This window comes from Artemia franciscana, chromosome 4, assembly GCF_032884065.1.
Source record: "Artemia franciscana chromosome 4, ASM3288406v1, whole genome shotgun sequence".
Classification (NCBI taxonomy): Eukaryota; Metazoa; Arthropoda; class Branchiopoda; order Anostraca; family Artemiidae; genus Artemia; species Artemia franciscana.
Genome location: NC_088866.1, coordinates 19,278,288 through 19,296,085, shown reverse-complemented (window position 1 = coordinate 19,296,085; position 17,798 = coordinate 19,278,288). Strand labels below are relative to the sequence as shown.

The window sequence follows — 17,798 nt, the reverse complement described above, 5'->3', positions numbered from 1 at the left end:
AACCCCCACCCTCTCCTTTGGAGTTCATAGGTGTATGTACTACAAAAATCATAGTGTAAAACAAATTTTTTTGCTAGTTTGGCTTAATTTTCAGCAGTATCCCTCCATATCATCTAAGAAAGAGGCTGAGCAATCTTTTTAATAGTTCTCTTTTTTCTGATTGTTGTCTTAACTTTTACATATTCCTACTTTCCATTTTATTGAAAGCAGACACGTTATATATAAACCTTAAGATAACAGAATAACCCTTGGACTATTTAGATCAGCCCTAAATCTAAATCAATAGTAGTTTCAAATGCTGCTGTAATAAATACGCAGTTTTTATTCTTTCAAAAATCATAACAAATCAATGATCAAGACAAGTCTATAGTCTTTTCCATTTCTGTTTAAAATAAATAAAACTGTAAACATCCTCAAAGGCACTATCACTGTACAAAAAAGGTTAAGCCCTGCTATTATTTGAAGCGTCACGTTTATCGTATTTCGTATTTAAGCGTTGTGTTAATCTCTCCGTGACTGGAACAGAAGAACTCAAAAATTTGCTAATTTAGAAAGTTTTCGGACTAATTTGCTTACTTTTCAATGCCTTAAAAATGTCCTGCTTTCTAGTTCTTGCTAGGCAAACGGGAAATGAAAACCATTAAAGTTAAGCTCAAAGCTTTCACTCACAAGCCACTTTTCACACCTTGTCTTCATATATGTATCCGAGATTTTGTGTTCAGAGGGAAGGGGAAGGAGGGGTACAAAAAAAATTCAAAAACGTGTCATAAATTTGTTTATATGAATTTTTCTTACTTTTTTAGAATTCGGGCAAAACTTTAACGGGAGAGGTCAAACCCAGTAACCTCCTCCCCTGGATACGGCCTGGAATGTCTTCTACACCAGTAACAATTAGAATATAAACAACTATTAGATGGTTATCTTATGCTCTATCTAGGATTCAGGCTTAATTTTATTTTTATTTTTGTTGTTGATTAAAAAACAGAGAAGATTACGAGACCGCCGCTTAACTCAAAACAATCTCAAATTAATGACGAAAACATACTATAAGTTAGTGCCTCTGTCATTCAATTAAAAACCATCGACGAAACAGATTAAGAATCTCACTCAAAATAAATTCAGCTGTCAAATGATTTTGAAATAATTAAAAAAAACTATTAATATCAAAAGAATAATATTAGTTTTAAATACGAACAATAATAATATAATTATTTAATAATTGATTAATATATATAATACTTATTTAAGTAAATGTACGTTATAGAAGATGGAAGTAGTTACCTGCGGCAGTTGGTTGGGTATAATCACCAATTCCTGGGTATGGACGGGGGAGCTGATGTCATATATACTGGGTCAGCTAAAAAAAAAAAAAAAACAGGCAGTGATAAATCTGACATCTTCTTTCATTATAATCCATATAATTCTCTAAAATTAGCATCAATGATTTTTTGTACTTTGCTTTTCTTATCATTTTTTTTTATTTTTATGAACTGAAATGATTGAAGACTCAGCATTAACGAGGAAGAAAAGGCTGAACAAATTGTTTCAGAGTTCAAAGAGTCAACAACTTAATCGGATACTGCTTGGACATTATTAATACAGTAAGTTTTATGTGAAGAAACAAAAAATTTCAAAATAGGGATTATAGTGACGTATAATCTCTACTTATACTTACTAACCTAAATATTAAAGATATTGTACAGACATTATTAATTCAGTAGGTTTTTTATATCAAGGTTTATATCATATTGCAATAAAAATTACAGTGACTATGACGATGATTTCGATTGTGAAGTGAGAGCTGGTTGGATAGTAATTAAGCACTGACAGGCTTTATCTTTGTCTTCCCAGTGTTGAACTTTTTGCAGCGGTAGCCTATATAGCGAAAGATAAGGACTCAATCATTCAAATTGCTGCATACGATCGAGACGTACAAAAAAGGTTTTCAAGTGGACATTTTTATAAAGCGTCACACCCTGCTATATCTTTCCTATCAGATATTTACAAACTAATTAGTGGCTTAGAGCAACAAGATGAACCTCCATCGCTTTTTGTCATTATAGACCTCTCGGATGTGCCATCGTTTCCAAATAATACGCCTACGAATGTGGCTTCACGTTTAAACGAGCGTGTCCGTATGCTAAATTCCTTGGTGGAAAAGCAAGAAACTTGCTCACAGGTTCCAGTCTAAGCTGTCTGGCCATCAGCGTCACCACGTCAGCCCCCCCCCCCCCCAGGTTCCTGTCGTACTAAAGAAAATTTCTGCATGTATTAATGTGAATAACCCAAAGAACCAGCATGAATTTATGCAGAAAATTGGCTGCGCAAATAAAGTAGAGCATATAGTTAGTCGAAAAAATGGACTGGTTGTTCATTAAATTGATGACGAGTCGGCCATTGCAGCAGTTTCAGCCATCACCCCCCCCCCACATTAAAAATTCGTGCCAGTTATTAAAACTAAGCATACCAGTATTATCAAGATGGATCCCGATGTCTCCCAGATTCCTGGGCTTGATAGCAGCGTTGTAAGTACGAAAAGGAACGGAAGTTACAGAATAGTGCGGCTTAACTTTAAAACTAAAGAAGAACCTGATATCGCAATCAAGTTTGGCATCAAGATTGAATATTGCCTTTTCCGAGTGACTCTGCCAATTGAAAAGCCTAAGCAGTGCCTAAATTGCCAAGGATTTGGGCATTCTGTAAGGGACTGTAAGAACCCTGTTAAAGGTAACAAATGTAGAGGAGATCACACTAACAAGGACCAAGCATATTCTTCTCAGATTGTTAAGTTCACTAATTGTGGAGGGAATCATCGTAGCAATAGCTTGGTGTGTCCGGAGCTTAAGAAGCACCACCCCGTTCAAAGGGCCTCGGGAAGATTGAATTCATCTGCCCGTGTTTAATTTTTAAGTGATGATGATCTCTAATTCAACCATGTCGTTATTTTATCAATATGTTAATGGTCCTCATGACAAGTTTTTAACTCTCTTCTAATTTTCTTCAGCCCGCTAACCTGACATCTGCCCATCCTTCCGGCGGCCTTGGAATTGCAGTGAATAAGAAGTTTTCTTGCTCTCTTTCTGAATCTTCCAACGTATATTTCATCTGATTTAGGTTTTTTGTTTTAATGTGTGTGCATATACCAACGAACTACCGAAGTGAGTCCTCTTACCGTAAATTTGCCACAGCTTGTGCTTCGTTTTCAAAATCCATTCGTTCGGTCAGCAAATAAGTCAATATTTATTTGCGGTGATTTTGACAGGGATCTGAAAAGGAGAATTCGCCACTGACTCAAATATTACTTCTTTCCCTTCCTAGTGGCGTTTTTCTGCTACCAAAATCGAAGTCGTTTGCTTATGTGCACAACTCGAGGTTCACTTTAGATTACGATTTCTTTCGAACAGACACCCAACAGATGCAGGGTACCATGGTTGAAAAGCGACATCCTAACAAGCGATTACTTAAGTTTACAGTGTCAATATACCTATTCTCTGCCTCTTCATGTGCAAAAACCTTCATAAGCAAGTGGTTTTTTAAAACTTGCTGGAATCGTCTTAATCTCTCTCTATATCAGAAAACATTAGATTCTATGTTGTCAAAAATCCAGATCCCATTTCAACTTTTATGCACGTCCATAAATGGGAACACTCGTGATTTGGATTTTTACTTGGTGGAATTAGTTCATTCGATTTAGGTTGCTGCTTCAGTCTCTCTTCCTTTAACCAAAGTTCGGATTGGGACACGTAAAAAAGAGTAGGAGTGAAGACGGTAAACTTTAGAATGCTAAACATCGACATAAGTTCTTGTTTCGTATTAGGGCCGACTGCGGTTACCTAAGGTCAGGTTGTTTACTTCAAATCGTCATATACACGAAACGTGTATATAGAAATACTGTACGGCAATGGAAACGGCGTCAAATCTGCAATCTTTCACAGGATATCAAAAATAACCCCCATCTATTGTGGCGTCACGTGTCAAAATTTACCTCGACTTATTCATCTGAGGACAATCCGATTGACTTAGGCTCTTGGGAAAGTCATTTTTCCTCATTATTTTCTAAAGATACAAAAAAGTGTCTCCGGTAAAAAACGAGAGAACTTAAATAGTTTTCTTGGAATTTCAAGGAAAAAACTTGTCAAATTTAAGTCTTCTATCGTTTATTCAAATATCCTATCCAGGCTCTATAAATCATGGCAAGACCCGCCTGATCAATTCTTAATTCTGGCTACGCAAACTGAAAATTGCATAATGGACAACATAGGATGATCCTTTAAGGCATCAAATCCTCTTAACTGGAGAGGTTTTATCACATTAGATTTGTATTAAAAATAAAAACAAACAAAACATAAGATTGCCTAAAGCATCGTCATATTTCCAAGCAGGAGTAAATTATCTGGTAATGAACCCCAAACTGATTTGCTTTTAAAATAGGTCTGAATTAATCTTTACAATTGGAAAGGTAAGAGTAGGTGTCCAGATGAGACAGATGACATCCTCTAGCTCTGGGAGCCTAGGAGTCAAAGTTTCTTTGACTCCTAACTCCTAATTAACACTGATATTTATAGGGTCCCGGCAAACTAACCATATTTGGAGTCTTTTACAATGTAAAAAATTACCTAAAAAAAAGATTTAATTGGATTCGTCAGAAAAATCAAATATGACCAGCTTCCCAGTCGTGACTAAGTATTTTTTCTTGACAAATTCAATATAATTTGAAGAATAAAATAAAGAGCAAACAAAAAAGAAGCAAATAAAAAGGAAAAATTATATAGACAAGCGATATAAAAAAAAAACATGTTATAGAATAATTTTTCAAAATATACGATTGCATACGAAGTTTCCAAAAAAGACGCTATTGGTAGATTAACAAATGCAAAAGAATGATCAGATACAACTGGTCACCCAGTCCTTATCCGCTTTCTTTCTTTCAATAGCCAAATTCAACTCAATTTAAAGACCAAAATAAAAAACATGATGCAATAACATAAAAAGCTAAAATGAAACAGATGCGCAACAATAAAAAATAATGGAAAATAAAACGTCAGGGTATATCTTTACTTTTATTTTTTCTTGTAAGATTAAACCATTAAAATAAAACTAATGCCTAATAGAAAAGAAACTTCACTGTTATGGAAAGACTTATTTGGATGCTTATCTGAAAAAGAACAAAAAAGAAGGGCAGTTCACCAGTAACAAGATTATTCAATTAATTTGTGACAAAATACTGTTAACAGTAGAAATGAACGGAGGTTCGTTCGAATAGGGGGATAAAAATCCAACAGGACGGTTTCTGATATGATAATGTAGACATTCAAATAATTTAGCTTTAAAAAAAAATTAAATAAAACAATAAAATCTTATAAAGATCAGTGTAGTTTTATATGCATTTTTGTTATATTTTTATAAGTCGGACAAAAGTTTTTTTTTGGGGGGGGGAGGAGGTTCATCCTTTCACACTAGAATGAAATAAGACTTTAAGTTATGTGGCCTTAAGGAGCAAATTTTGTTTGTATTATAAGCAACGCCCAGTTGACTCAATGCTCTACTTATAACTTTCTGTCACGTAAGATTTGTTACGTTAGGAAAGAGTCAATACATAGCAGCATGAAATTTTCATGCTAGAATGAAATTTTCTGGAAGAGCTCGAAGTTTAATAAAACTTGTAATTAAATTAATTTTTCCTAGAAAGCCTTTCACACTCGACAAGGATTTGAATCTCTATTACACATTTATAGCTTTTGAACAGTTTGCTTACGATGATCGCGATGACTTTAAAATTGGATTATGATGGTTTCATGGATATTAGTGCTAGCTTATGTGAAAGGACTTGTTTAATTTTGAAATGTTGAACTTAATTTAACTCAATTTAATCACTTAACACAGAAAATTATGTACGTTCTGTGAAAACAGCTTTATTACCACATCGAATATTCTGAATTTTTTCTGATGTTCATAATTAACCCCCCCCCCCCCCAAACTACCCCAAAGAGAGCGGATCCGTTCTGGTTATGTCAATCATGTATCTAGGACTTGTACTTATTTTTCCCACCAAGTTTCATCCCGATCCCTCCACTATAAGTGTTTTCCAAGATTTTAGGTTTCCACCTCCAAACTCCCCCCTAATGTCACCAGATCCAGTCAGGATTTAAAATAAGAGCTCTGAGACACTACATCCTTCTAAATACCAAATTTCATTGAGATCTGGTCACCCGTTCGTAAGTTAAAAATACCTCATTTTTTCTAATTTTTCAGAATTACACCCCCCCCCCCAACTACCCCAAAGAGAGCGGATCCGTTCCAATAATGTCAATCATGTATCTAGGACTTAAGCTTATTTTTCCCACCAAGTTTCATCCCGATTCCCCCACTCTAAGTGTTTTCCAAGATTTTAGGTTTCCCCCTCCCCAATGTCACCAGATCCGGTCGGGATTTAAAATAATAGCCCTGAGACACGATATCCTCCCAAACATTAAGTTCCCTCCCAGATGGTCAAATCGGGAAAACAACTATTTCTAATTTAATCTGGTTTGGTCCCTGATATGCCTGCCAAATTTCATCGTCCTAGCTTACCTGGAAGTGCCTAAAGTAGCAAATCCGGGACCAAACAGACAGACCGAGAGAATTTGCGATTGCTATATGTCACTTGGTTAATACCAAGTGCCATAAAAACACTTGCTAAATAATTTAGCCTATAAATCATCAAAAGCCAGAACTGTTACTAAAAAACGGAAATAAATTGTGGCCTAAAAGGATAGAAGGATAATGTCTTCAAATGTTTTATATTTTTTCTTTATACAGACTACAGGATCCTTCACTTTAAAATTTAAAACAATCTCAGTGTTCTTAAAAGAAAGGGAGAAACCAAGGAAAAATTTGCAAAATTTAAAATAAGAAACTTTATTGGGCGAAAGATCAGAAGGTCTGAAATTACGGAAGAGGAGGGACGGGAACAATACGTGAGGCAGAGCAACAGCGCTATACATACAACCAAGGACGTCCAGACGGTAAAGACCCCGAAAACGAATTAAAAGACCAAATGCATTGTGTAGTTTCATCTGAACATGCTGGACCAGGACTGGTTTAAAATCTCTTTATCAAAACTGATAGAAAGGCCCAAACCTTCTAAACAATTGATTAAATTATTAAAATTAGAAGCAAGACTAGACTTGGACCGGCTTAGAAGGATAATGTCATCAGCATATGCAATGTAAGACAGATTTCGAGATAATGAAACAAAAGAGCAGGAAAGAGAATTAAGGGCAGTAGCTAAATATGAATTGAATATATAAGGAGAAGTAATTCCTCCTTGTCTAATTGCTCTACCCGCTTGACTTTATTTGGACTGAGATGAAGACGAACTCGGACAAATACGGATCTTTAATCCAGAATACCAAGAGCAAAGGACTCGAATGACAGCTAGGGGAAATCCAGCATGGATTAGCGAGCAGTGCAGATGCATGAGAAATAATGTATGGCCATAGGCTATACAAAAAATAACCAAAAAATGATAGAGTTCTTACTTTATAATACGCAACTAGTATCAATGAATCGTATTTCCTATTTGCTTAACTTTAATCTGTTTGTGAGTCAGTTTTATCAATTATTACTGTAGTTTCGTTTTTTCCTACATAGCTTAAGGCTATATGAAACTAGAATGTCTGCTTATAAGAAGCTGCTATTCTTAACCTTTACCAAACAAAATCCTAGGAATTCCAATATAAAGAGAAGGTTTAAATAATCCATTCCCTCTACTACAATTTTTACATCTCACACTAAATTAGTCTCACATTAATCATGATTAGGTAGCATGACTTTTTACTTTTTGTTCGCATTCAATTTTCTGGCTTTCTAATAAAGTGAATGATTTAGCTCATAGTCGAATTCTTGGATTTTTGGCTTGACAGTACTTATCAAATGTTTGTAGACACATTTATATATATATATTATTTTTGCCTTTATTTACTGGCGAATTCGTCTGATTGGGCAAATTCCAGCTAGTAGTATTTTCAGATTTTGAGAAAATATAGGAGGAAATAAATAATTCATTTCCGTTTCTAATTTGATTTTAACAAATAAATTGTAATTTTTGAAGAATATATATTTTATAACAGTGATTTTCTTTACACTTTTACTTAACTTTTTATGATTAAATCAAAGAAGAAGACCCAAGATTCACTAATGTTTGAATGTTGTATTAGTATTTGAATGTTGTATTAGTATTTTTTAAGTTTAATTAATTCAAATTCAGTTCAGATAACTTGTTTCACTTAATACTGTGTGCCATTGGCTGCTTAAGGTTCCGTTTAAGACGGATAAACCATTGGAAAAATTTTACATAATCATCATTAAAAGGCGTATATTCAGTGGCGTCAGACCATGAAAATCTAGGAGGAGATAGAGGAGAATGTATTTTTCAGAATCTAATGAGAAAATGTGTCGTTTTTTCCAAATTTTCCGACTAAGATACCCAAAATGGTCAATGATATAATCACCCAAAAAGCTATTCTTCCTGCACGTCCTGGGTTGAAAAATTCAATATGAACTTTGCTTGCAGAAAATTCAAAATATGATTTGGGTTCTTACTAGAACGCACAGTTTTATCTTTTTTCTTAATAGTATTCTAACTTTTAATTGAAACACTACAATCCTTTACGCCCAAAATAGATTATCAATCATTTCTACACTTACTAATTACTAACATCTCTCAAACTCTGAGGTGTACAATAAGGTAATATACCAGCTAATGCATTTAGAAACGTGGTTTTGACTTCAATTAAAAATAGTTGGGCTTAAAATCTCCTAAAATTTATAAAGCCCAATACCATAGTAGGTACACACACTGGGAGTTTTTAGATTTACGCCATCTAGCTTTTAGTTTTTAAATAGATGTCGCTGATAAACCAACTAACACCCCTTAAAAGTGAAAAACTTAGTTTTTCATTACCAGAAACGTAATCTTAAGGTGTCAAAAAGAGCCACAATAAAATAGTTTTGGTGAATGTGTGAATTCAAATATATGAAAAGGCCCACCTCCTGGCAAAGGTACACTAATATTCCATGGTAAGTAAAACCAGTATTTTGTTTCCATATTAAGATAAAAGATGCGTGATCCATTAAGCGCTTATTTATATAATAGCCTACAGCTAGTTCATTCTTTTTCGGTAGAAAAAATACTTGAAGTAAAACTGCTATTTTTAATGAACTCTAGGCTACCTAAGTGAGAAAAGGAAACAAAAATTTAGTAAAATAAATTCATATTTTTTTGGAAACATTTATTTTCAATTTCTGCAATTGGTCTGCTACTACCGTGTATTCTGTTACTGCTACCATAGTTGAAATTTAGTGCTGAGCCAACACAGAAGAAGAAGCATGCTGTATGCCAAGAAAATAGGTGGAGACATATGAAGACAATATTTATATTTTACCCATGGTAACAGCAGCAAGCATTGCTTCACCCAGTTCAGTGGCACCACCATGCTTGAAAAAAAGCTTAAACTTGACTGCACCTTCAAAGTTACCATATGGTTGCGCCTTCACTCTACCCTTTAAATAGCTGGCACTAAATACTGGCTGCACCAGATCAACCTAAAATTGATATTGCTTTAAATTATTGTTCAAAATCAAACAATGTAAGACAAAGTTCACAATAAATAGCGATGATTTTTAATTTTACAGTTTATCTTCTATGTGGTTCATAAAGAAAAGAATCACAACTTTTTTTTTGCAAGGGACAAGGTGGAGGTGGAGGGGCAAGAACAAGCATTTTCTATGGAGAGAAAGACTATATAAAATTGGAAGTAGAATGTCCTTTTAATGGAGTCCCATCATAGCAGAATAAGAAAAAAGCTACAGCAAGGATTTTACTTAAGCATTCAGTATGCCAGGAAAGTTTGTTTAAGCAAAACCTAAGTACTACAATGTTCATTTGTACTTCAAGCATTTGCAATGCCAGCATGTGTAAGCATAGATAGGGGGAGATAAAAAGCCCAGTCTTTATTTTGGGGGCAGATTCGACTATAGGTTCTTTAGCACACAGCCTATTAAGATCTTCACAAGAAGCACTGGGATAATTTAACTTCTGGGAGATTGAGCTAATATATAATTCTAAGTAATAAAAGAGCAGGAATTCTTGGGTGAAAAATAAACCAGTTTATACTTTGCAAAACTATTAAGAAGCAAACAAAATACTTTAATCCCCCCTGCCTTATGTAAGATGTGACCTGATATTAGGGTATGCTTAAATGTTTAGATATGCTCATAAAAGGGAAAGAGGGTTACCTGGGTACTTAGCTTACAATCCATCAAGGGTCTAACAAATTGAGCTGGCCCAAGCATAAGACATATGACTCTCAGAGACTGTATTCTCCAAAACAATCAATATAAAAAAAAAATATTAAACATTATGTATAAAATATGCAATTCCCTTAGCCCTTCTCTATTTATGTCAACCTAAGCCTTTAGAAAAAATCCAATTAGAAAAGAGACAAAGAAAAGGAAGAGCCATTTGGGCAAAGCATAAAATATACAAGCAAGAAGGGGGAGGGGGGTTCAACCTCTAAGTATTTGTTTTTAAATACTAAGGCTAAGCACTTATTTTAACTAATAATCTAGATATATATTGATTGATTGATTTTCGAGTGGTTTTATTCTTGTGTGTTGTGAAAAGGGATTTTTTTCATATATTTTGTGATTGGGTGAGGGCTGGTATGCTTTGGGGATCGTGGTGGAGCGTAGATCATAAGTGTGGGATTCACTCAAGTTCCTTAAGCACATGTTAATTTGAGAATAATTGATTAATTGTTTAGTGGGGGGAGGGAAATGAGATTTTTCCGAGGAAGTTTAATAACAGTTGTTTTTTTTGTTTGTTTTTTACGGGGGGGGGGGGGGTCGCTAGTTTGCGTCATAATTTATTATAAATGTAATGAGGCAATATTTGTTTCAGCTTTGTTAGTAGCCTATTGTACGGAGAATTAACTGTTAGCAATACAAAAACAAGACTATTCAAAGTACTTCCCAGAAAAATACAAGGATAAAAATGCATCTTTTGGTAATTTTGAACATTACCCAAGAAATTCTCTGTTACCATATCCCTTAAATCTTGACTAAAAAGTTTCTATAATTCAGTCTTTTCCAGATTTGTGTCCTTGCTTTATATTTTCACTTGACACTGAAAAATCGTTAAAACTCCCATACGTAAAAGCTTCATTTCAATCTACATAACGGATTTAACAGGTTTAATAGAGTAGGTCCATTTTGACATCGGAGATGTAGAGAATAAATTCCTTATTTGCCCTTTTCTTTTGCTTTTTCTTTTTTCTTCTTCTCTTATACTCTGTTGGTTGCTATATTTACAACAGGTTACAGATAAATTCAATTCAATTCCATAATCTTAAATCATCTTAAAAATCTTTAAAAAATTTGAATTTTAAAAATCTTAAAAACAATTTAAAAACTATATTACAATCTACATAAGGAACTTAACAGGTTTGTTAGGGTAGGTCCATTTTGACCACAGAGATGTAGTCTACTGCTGACAAATAATGCTGCAATTCAATAATCAGATAAAAGGCTTATACATTATTAAAACCCAGATTCATATATAAAGTTATGTATGGCGATATGCTTACAGCAAGGCCAAAAAGAATTTTATTTATTGTTTGTAAAGTATTCATTCACAATAGAATTTTTTTTAAAATCATATCAATTTTTGAAATCCAAAATTTTTAAGATCTACAAGGAACTAAGTATGTGAATTGTCATATGGCATTTTTGAACAATATCCAAATCAGTGTGCATAGACAAAGAAATTTTTTAGTTTTTTCCAACAAAAGCTTTTGATTAATGCAAATAAATTTCGAAGAAAAAGTAAACAGAAAAAAATGAATAACTAAAAGCAAAAAATTGTACTTACCCCTTTTACAGTGACAAATGGAATACTAATTGACTTTAAGGCATCTTTATTGTCTGAGTTTGAAATATGATGTAACGTTAAATAAAGACATCCTGTTCACCTCCCTTTGAACTGCTTATTTGAAATATCAATTAGCTCCAAACGCCCATCATCACAAATCAGTACAACCCTGAAAAAGAGATATCCTTGAAAGAATACACTGGTCATGCCTTTTAGGATTACTACTCACAGAAGAGGATAAGACAAAAGAATCAGCTTGCAGGTCTAGAACTTAGAGGGAGATGGATGTCAAAGGAGTTTCCTAGGACAACTGGATAGAAAACATGAAGAACCTATGTAATAAAACAAAGATTATTGATTTGTCCCAGGCGTTCCTTAGAAAAATCCTGCAGGAAATTTTCTCCTTGCATAGTACAAATATGGATTCCTTTTTAGAATTTTCACAAGATGTGTCAAAACATGAATTTTCGGCCTAATTATGGAGCATCCCCTGGACCTTTTGATAAAATCAAGAGAGGCTAGGCTTCCAAGGCTTGTTGACCATTCGAGCACCAAATTCCTTTTTATATGCCAGTATTTTAAGACATATGATATTTTGTGCAGTCTCATTTTTTAGTCTCATCTGAATATCCTGATTCATAAAACAAATGTGTTGATTCAGTGTTAAGATTTCTGATCTCATGTAGTCAACCAAATGCTGTGAGTAGAGCGCAAGTTCTTTTCAGAATGATGCTTTTTGCAGGTAGTAGACTATGTCAAGGATAATTGAGATGGTTTGGTTGGGTATTGTGTAAACTTACAAAGAAAACCAACTTTGCCATCATGCCTCACGATGGCCCTTTCTTTATTCAAGAGTAGATTCACATCATATCCAGAACTGACCATGCACAAGTCAGACGTGGACCAAGCCTCACACAAGCAAGCTACATTGATGCAATTTTCTATGAGCGTAATTTCCAGCTCCCTATCTTTTAATACCTAGAGAGAAGGTGATTGCAGGTAGGATTTTGGGAAATTAATACCTTAGCTTGCTACACTTACAGTCCTTCATCATATCATGTAAAATTGGGTATTGTTGAACATCAATTTGAGCTGAATGGCGAGTATACCTTGACTAATAGGTTAAGAACTGTAGGAGTGTTTTCACCTGTTAGATATATTCTTTAAGATTATTACGAATTAGTTGGTATGATTAAACAGTCAAAAAGCTATAGCAATGCATTTAGAACAGCCATACTACATGTTCAAGCCTAATTCTTCTATTGATATATTATATAGAAATGAGACCATACCTCAGTCCACAGACATCAAATTTCTGGGTATAAACCTTGATTGCTTCTTATTGCTTAAAATCTATCCAACCTTTATTTGCTCCCTTGTCATAAAGCAGTCATCAATGTTGAATTCACATGAATCAATCATGGTATCCAAAGTAAAATCGAACTTTTTGCAGGTGACACCAAACTTTACAAACCAATACTGACACACAAAGATGCATAAATACTGCTTTAATGTATAGTAAATTCTACAATCAAATATACAGACATTTTCTGAGGCCCATGTTATGAAAGAGATTCTATGAAGATTGAAAAAATTTAGCAAAAAGCAACAAAGCAAGTAACAGCTAGGAAAATTCTTTTTTTTTATGGAGCACAACTCACTGCCCTGAGAATGCCAGTCTTAGACTAATGTAGACCCAAAAATGAACTTGATAAGACAAGATTTGGGACAGATTTTTCTACTCCAACATATTCAGCAGCAAGAGGACACTACCAAAATTATTAAAGGAATAGCTCAAACCCATTATTGAGAATTGCACCACACAGTAACTAGGATGAATAATTTGATTAGACAAGGCAATGCAAGCTTCTTCATTGAATATTTTCAAAAATAGACTAGACAGACAAGGGAGAAAGTAATCTTTACACATTGGAAAAGTGACATAGAGCCTAAATATTAATGAAGGATGTATAACTAAAAATCTCAGAGTATATTGCCAGGGTAAGCACACTCTAGAAAAGGCACTGTTCCTATAAGCTATGCATTCTTATCTTTCACCAGGTATAATACTTATCTTGTATTATACTTTAATGTTTCCATATTTGTCATATTTCTACTTGGTGCTGAGAGACACCAACAAATTTCTTTTGCAGTGTCTTCAGTCTTCTCAGAGTGGAGCAGTGAAACCAAGATTTTGGCTTCCTCAGCTATACACTTTTAAATAACCTTTACATAGCTACAGACCTATGGTCAGTTGAGCATATAATTGCTAAACATAATCTAATTTAGCTTACTCAGCATACCATGAATTTCTACCATCAAGTATCCAGTCTTTGTTTACAAGGGCCAACTGTTTCATTTTTATATTGTAATGTCTACAAAGAGGGGACAAGAAAATTGAGCCACTTGAATTAGGAAACTGATACAGTAATGTCTGAGAATTGAGCCCATTTGCAACAGGCTGAATTGTATGGGAAATTTTAGGAAGGTACTTATTGGAGAAGGGAGATAAATTTGGTTTATTCTTGTTTAGCAGTTGATAATCTCCAGCAAAAAAATCTTTAATGGAGACTAGTTTCCTCCTTGGCTGGTCAATATTTTGAGCTTTATTTTGCAATTTTGTCTGCCTGGTGGTTACCAGTTATACCTAAGTGGCTTTGAATGTAATGTACCTAGGCCTCTTGAAGCAAGAGTACTAATAATGCTAAGAAAATAAAATGTGTAAATATCCATCTTATACTGAGATGCTGAATACAACAGCTCTAGGCTTGACAAAAAATCAGAATAAACCATTACATTTTGTAAATTAGGAACCAAATATTGATAATTCACAAGGTGCTCTAATGCCATAATTATGGAATTTAACTCAGTTGATTTAATTTAACTACATCAGTTGATGATGGTGATACAAACTTTATTGATGTGCTGCAACTTAGTTAAAATTTATCCAACATTTCCTATGGACAGTGTCTCTTTTTAGACATTTCTTTTCCCGGGAAGAAAAGACAATTGGTCAGAGTGAAATAGCTTTTTTGTACAATTGAATTTTTCCCCATATATACTTGTCTGTTGAAAATATTTTTCTATCATTAGTCTGTGAAAAGTGTTATTTAAGCTTCTTGTCTAGTTTAAGAAAGTAGTAATGAATGAATGAACTTTATTACCCGTAAAGTATAAAAAACACAAAGTATGGAGTATTATAAATAAATAAACAAAAACAAATACGATAAACAGCAAAGAAATACAAAATTCAAACTAACAAAAGACAATATGGATTAATCAACCAGTATCAATATGGAAAAAAGGCTGCAGAGGGTCATAAACATGAATAAAGTTGACAGTCTTTTTACATAAATCATCACTGGAAGACCGAATCCGAGAAGGCACATCTACTAAACCAAATCGAGCAATTATTTTTTTGTTTTGGTGCCATCTAGGAAGCCGGAGGAGGAATTTGCAATATCTGAAATAAGCCGTCTGTAGAGTATGTCGATCTTTCTTACGAAACAGATGAGCCATGCCTGATAAAAACAAAATCACAGGGGCACAATAAGCATAATAAATCATGGACAAACTGTTGCGGTTGTAACGGCTTTTGTTTGGGGATATTTTTCCATAAGCGACACGCAGGTTTTTCACGGCTTGATTCACTAGGGATGAACAGGTAGCAGAAAGTGTTGGGCCAAAACACAGATCAAGCCAACTAACTAAAGAAGAGCATGGTAGAACTGCAGTCCCAGTAATGAATGGAGCGACCGCATAAGGGCTATTAAAACAAATAAACTCGCATTTAGATGCATTAACTGACAGTCCAATCTTAGATAGTTCATTGGTTAATATAGTAAAATTAGAAAGCAATCCACGGCGAGTCCGGGCAACAAGAAGAACGTCATCTGCATATGCAATAGAAGACAAACCAGTATTACCGTAAAAAACAGAACTTCTAAGGGGATGCAGGAACAATGCAAGCACGCATTTAAATATACTAGGAGACAATACGGCACCTTGCCGAACTCCCTTATTAATTTTTACTGGTTCAGATATTTGGCCATTCCAGGTAACTTGAATTTTAGACTTTGAATACCAAGAAGACAACAAACTTAGTACGGAAGGATTAACACCTGAAGACGCAAGGGAAAATAGAGCCTGAGAGTGCACAATATTGTCGAAAGCTCCAGAAATATCAACAGTAAGACAGTATAAAGACATTTTAGCTTTTATGGCATCTTTCATGAGTTGGCTTAAAACATGATGTGCATGGGAGCAACCAAAACTTTTCCAAAAACCAAATTGAAAAGGCGTAAAATCACAATTCGACTCAATTTCTGGTAGTAACAAATGTTCAAGCAACTTACTTAAGAAACATGATACTGTAATGGGACGATAATTCATACATGACATGGGGTCCTTGCCTCACTTTTGAATAGACGTTACACGGCCACAAAGGAAACTATCAGGAACAAGCGACTGTGCTAAGCAAGACTGGAAAAATATTTGTAAATGGTTAAGTAGAGCAGGACAATCATAAGCAGAAAATCGGTAAGAAAGGCTGTCACCATCAAGGCTATTTGAACACTTAATTTTTCTTAAAGCCCGGCGAATTTCAGATATTGATACAGACTGGACATGAGCCTGAGGGAGATGGTATGGTAAAAGCGGTCTAAGCAACTTATAATAAAAAGACTGAAGAAAACTATTAAATACACTGAACACACGCTTATAATGATCAACAAAATTAGCTAGCTGGAGACAAGATACGGTAGATGGGGAACATTTCTCACTATTAATAACTTTATTCCAGGAGGCCTTATTGGTGGGGCCTGGCCATGCATTCAAGTGTAGTGTATGTTAATTTGTTTTTCTTGTATTTCTATGATAATTAGGCTACTCTTTGGCCAGTTTCTTAGGCTATTTGGTGTTTTTGGCTTGTGGGGGTGGATGGCAAGCCCCCTGCATCTCCACATATGACTCTGAACAGACATTCAGGATAGGATTTGTGCTCTGGCACTCATACTGATGACTTATGATTGGAAAAATAGACTAAAATGACTGGTGTTTATATTCTAGCTAAGAGTTTTATAGAAAATGGAGAGGCAATTATCCCCAGGACCAGCAGAATATTTTTAGGTAGACACTTAACAATGGAATTTAGTAAACATGAGTGTACAGATAATTATGGACTGATCAGTCAATGCCCAGGTCCTGGTGGCAGTGTAAAAATAATAGCAAAAAGCAAAGCAATTGCTTGTAAATTATTAGCTCTAAAAGACCTGAAAGTAGAGAATGTAACACTCCTTTTTGAAAGGAAAGATATTAGAAATGCTCAAAAAATAAAAGAGGTAGGCTATTGCTTTTATTCCTAAAGGATTTGCTGATAAAGAGGAAATAGCCTAAAGAGTGAAAACAACCAAAAAACTTTTCTTCTGATTTCTTATTAAATTAGCCTTTACAAGATGGGCCTAGAACGCCAAAAACGCTTTAGATCCTAAAGAATATGCGAAAGATTACTTAAAGGTCACTGAAGAGCTAAGATCATTTCCGCTATTTACAGTTTCCTTGTCTTTTAGATTTCACATGTTTATCCATTTAAAAAAAAATATATACAACATTGACCTCTCTTCCTGAACGTTCCAGGGGGCTCTGACGTCTTGTGCATCTCATAAAACGTTTGGATTACCCTTAGTTCACACTGCTGCGATTTCGCGCAAAATCGTGCGATATTGATGATAATGACAAAAATCATGCGACATACGAAGCAAAACCATACGTTTTGCTGCAATGAAAAATGCGTTCATAATTTTGAATCCTACGACAAATCGCATGAGTTCAATAATTTCAACTTTTTGCGACAAGTCGCATGCCTTGTTCTTATTTAAAAAAGAAAAAA

At 34.5% G+C, this 17,798-nt stretch overlaps 1 long non-coding RNA gene across 1 annotated transcript; it reads right to left on the bottom strand.

Annotated features, from left to right (window-relative positions):
* Nucleotides 1–1,281: 1,281 nt before the first annotated feature.
* On the bottom strand, nt 1,282–17,535 carry LOC136025636 (uncharacterized). Its single transcript, XR_010617128.1, has 4 exons — nt 17,420–17,535; nt 11,912–12,080; nt 9,426–9,585; nt 1,282–1,357 (listed from the first exon to the last, which is right to left on the bottom strand). It is a non-coding gene; the product is annotated as an uncharacterized LOC136025636 (long non-coding RNA).
* Between the last annotated feature and the right edge of the window lie 263 nt (nt 17,536–17,798).